Source organism: Dipodomys ordii, unplaced genomic scaffold, assembly GCF_000151885.1.
Source record: "Dipodomys ordii isolate 6190 unplaced genomic scaffold, Dord_2.0 Scaffold15, whole genome shotgun sequence".
Classification (NCBI taxonomy): Eukaryota; Metazoa; Chordata; class Mammalia; order Rodentia; family Heteromyidae; genus Dipodomys; species Dipodomys ordii.
Genome location: NW_012267231.1, coordinates 9,698,166 through 9,702,397, shown reverse-complemented (window position 1 = coordinate 9,702,397; position 4,232 = coordinate 9,698,166).

The following is a 4,232-nucleotide window of genomic DNA, read 5'->3' as shown; positions in this document are numbered from 1 at the left end:
CCCTGGGTTCGATTCCTCAGCACCACATAAGCAAAAAGAAAAAAGCCGGAAGTGGCGCTGTGGCTCAAGTGGTAGAGCACTAGCCTTGAGCTGAAGAGCTTAGGGACAGCGCTCAAGCCCAGAGTTCAGGCCCCATGACCGGACCCAAAAAAAAAACAGAAAGAGGAAGGAAGGAAGGAAGGAAAAAAGAAAGAAAGAAAGAGAAAGAGAGAGAGAAAGAAACAGACCTTGTTCTTTTGCCAGGACAAGCTGGGACTAAGCGGCTCCTCCCTTCGCCTTCAGAGTAGCTGGGATTACAGGTCTCTGCCACCACACTCAGCATTATGTATCAACTTCCCAAATAAATTATTCTTGACCTTGAAACGCCTCTCAAATTCGCATCTTTTTCAGAGAGCCCGGGAATATCTAACACAGAAGGGAAACAGGGGCACAGATCCCGAGAGACTGCTGGGGTGGACAGACTGGAGACAGGACTAGACAGCGTGGCCTCACACCGGCCCCAAAGATCACAAAGGTGTCAGACAGGCCAAATGAGCCACCGCCACAAACCATGCCTAAGCTTTGTGACTGAGCACAACGAGGGCGTGGCTTCTCCCACACAGCTCACTTCAGAGCTGGGCAAGTCTCAGGGAAGGGCTGTCCTCCCGGGCAGCTGGTCAGCCCCGCTGCGTCCACCCTGGCTGTGGTGGCCAGGGAGAGGAAGACACCTGGAGAATCAGGCTGGTGAGGAATTACTGCCCCCTAGAGGTGACAGGAGGCCCTGCAGCTCACAGGGCCTGGCTGAAATGTCCATCACCAAACAGCCAAGGCTAGAGGTCCAGCTCTGCTTTGGCCACAGAGGCTATAACTATACTGTCTCACCTTCCGAGACCCTGTGACCTTCTGATTGGCTCGTTATGAGTCATATAAAGTAGCTGGGCGCCGGTGGTTCACATCTGTCATCCTAGCTACTCAGGAGACTGAGATCTGAGGATTGTGGTTCAAAGCCAGTTGGGACACGAAAGCCCATGAGACACCAATCTCCAATCAACCACTAAAAGGCCAGAGTAGAACTGTGGTTCAAGTGAAAGAGAGCTAGCCTTGAAGGAAAAAGCTCAGGGACAGTGCCCAGGCCCTGAGTTCAAGCCCTAAGAATGGCTGGCACGCACACACATACACACACACACACACACACACACACACACACACACACACATAAAATTCAAAGTATGATTTCTACAAATACATATCACGTGTACTGGATCAAGTCATTGTATATTGAGATCTGTGGGCATATAGAGACATCCACACAGACGTGTGTACACGGACTGTCACAAGAGGCTGTTTTTCTCATGAAAATAGCATCCATTATAGGCATCAAGTGTGTCCATCTCCTCAGGCATGCATACATCATGCACACCTGTGTATATATGCACATGTCTGCACGTGTGTGTGTGTGTGTGTGTGTGTGGTTGTCACGTGTCTCATAGCGCCTCCTCTGGGTCAAAGATATTTTCACAGCTCTCTCCTGTTTACTTCAAGAAAAGGAAAAGTCCTTTGGTTACTCAGGAAACAAGCTGTCAGACATATTTAGCACAGGATGGAAACTGCGGGGCCGGAGACGGAGTCTGGGCTGGTGGGAGTCCCAGAAGGGTGTGTCCCCCTTAGGAAAGGGCACGGGCTGGAACCTGGCCAGCTGGGCAGCTCTCTCCTCTTCCACCCCTATGCTGCCTTACCTGACGCCGCTGTGAGAATCCTGACATCCCATGTCAAAAGTTCCGATGGTGAACTAACAACCCTTCCTCCATGGTTCTGTGGCTTTGTTTTCACCTTGCACAAAGCCCACGCTAGCATCCTGAACAAGGCCCAAAGCCCCTTAGATGCAATCCTCCCCTCAGAACCTACAGCAGCTCAAAGGAACCAAACCCAGACAAACACGTAAAAGAAGCAAACATTCAGCGCCCAAGCCAGAGTTCAAGCCCCACGATCAACAACAACAACAAAGAAGCAAACACATACAGACACACACACACACACACACACACAGAGCCCTCCCGAGTGTGGCTAAGATACACACAGGAAGGAAGTGGCCTGGCGATCGAAGGAGCCAGAATTGCAATGTCTCAGGGAGGGATTTTTTTTTTTCTGACAAACCCGCCCCTGACTGTGGTTTTGAACCACATTTCCGACGGAGCTCTGGCCAGTACTCCCCCAAACACACCCCACCCCACATGCCACCACCCCCCATGTCCCAACCAGACCCTCTGCCCAGCATGGGCTGTGTCTGCTGTCTAGACACTGGCTGCTTGGGAAGGTGCCCAGTAGACGGCTGCTTGGCGTTGGGCGGGAGGCAGGGGCTGTGGTTGGAGCAGGAGGTATGAGTTCCTGCCTGCGTCTGTAAGGACAAAGACCAAACGCTGCAGGGAACCTCTGAGGAAACCTCTCTCATGGCGTGCCCCTTGTGGCTAACTCACACACAAGCCTGTTTTTGATTTCCAGCTTCGGGCCTCGGCAGGTCCAAGTGTGACAGTCCTAACTCTCTTCCACACCCCTGTGACTGAGGCCTGACACTCGGGACCCCGTCTGAGCCTGTCCCTCCCGGATCCTCCCCTTCCCACAGCCTCCTTGCTTTCACAGTGGGCAAGCATCCCGAGTCACCCCTCCCTTCGTGGGGCAGCGTCTCTGCCGCTCCTCCCTGCCTCTACCCCATTCCTCTGCTCCACGCCACCACCCTGGCTGGGTATCTTTGCACGAAGGCCATGGAGCTTCCAAGTCCCTCCACCTTGCTGTCCCTTGTCAAGCATCTTACTATATAGATCGGCCGTTGTCTGTCCAGGTAGGCAAGCCTCCTCTCACCATCGCTGATTGGAAATGGCCAGTCAAGATGGGGCATCAGCTGGGCTTGTAATTCTAGCTACTCAGGAGGCTGAGATCGCAGGGTCGCTGGTCAAAGCCAGCCCAGGCAGGAAAGTCCTTGAAACTCTTATCTCCAATAAACCATTCAGAAAACCAGAAGTGGCGCTATGGCTCAAGTAGTAGAATGCTAGCCTTGAGCTGAAGAGCTCAGGGACGGTGCCCAGGCCCAGAGTTCAAGCCCCACGACTAACAAAAAAGAAACAGAAAAAAAAAAAAGATCAGGCATCAGATGCTAAGCATGGAGGCTGGCCCATAGAAGGGGCTCCAAGCCAGGCCACCGTCGGCTCACGCCTGCAATCCTAGCTACTCGGGAGGCTGAGATGTGAGGATTGCAGTTCAAAGCCAGCCCAGACAGAAAAGGCTGGGAGGCTACTTATTTATTTGAGGTCCATCATGGGGCTTGAACTTGGGCCCTAGCCCCTGTCCCTGAGCTCTTTTGCTCAAGGCTAGCTCTCTACCACTTTGAGCCACAGCACCACTTCTGGCATCCTGGTGATTCATTGGAGTTAAGAGGCTCATGGACTTTCCTGCCTGGGCTGGCTTTGAACTTTGATCCTCAGCTCTCAGCCCCCTCAGTAGCTAGGATGAACCACCAGCACCCAACTTTATGACACTCACCTCCAATGACCCACCAGAAAACAGGGAAGCCCTGCTGAGGCTCAAAGTGGTAGAGTGCATGAAGAAAAAGCTTCAAGTCTAGGAAGCAGAGACCCTGGCCAAGTGCAGGTTCCTCTGTGGGCTCCTGTGTTCCACCCTGGACACATCCTGGCTCACTGGAGACTAGACAGTCTTTGAGGGGCAACCTGGACTTAGCCTGGAAATGATCCATGCCTGAAACCTACCTCCTAAATCATAAGAGCAAGACCCAACAAGGTCAGACAGAGCCTACGTAACGCCAGTTCAGGGGGGAAAGTCCAAAAACTCTCCTGAGAAGACAAAAACATCTGGGATCCAACATGGCTTCCCACACGACATCCAGCAGCCAGGGCAAATGACCCAGCGGAACATCTGGATCTGGTCCCTCAGCATCATGGCGGCTGGGTGGGCTGTGTGCCCTGGTCCCCTGCTTATGTACACAGACAAAACCAATGCGTATCAACAGCTGGCAAGAGTTCCCTTTGTCTCCCCGATCTGTTTACTCCACAGGCCTCTCCCCTTCCTGGGAAGGTTGGCTTGAGTTGTGTGTGTGGAATGAGTCACAGTGACCGGCAGCCTTTGAGAGGGTGCCAGACTTCCTCGTCTCCACAAAAGACCAAACGAACCCTCTTTCCCACAGGCACTTCAATGTCTTAGCAAGATGCTTCAGGCCAGTTGGGCTGCTGTAACCCAACGCCCCA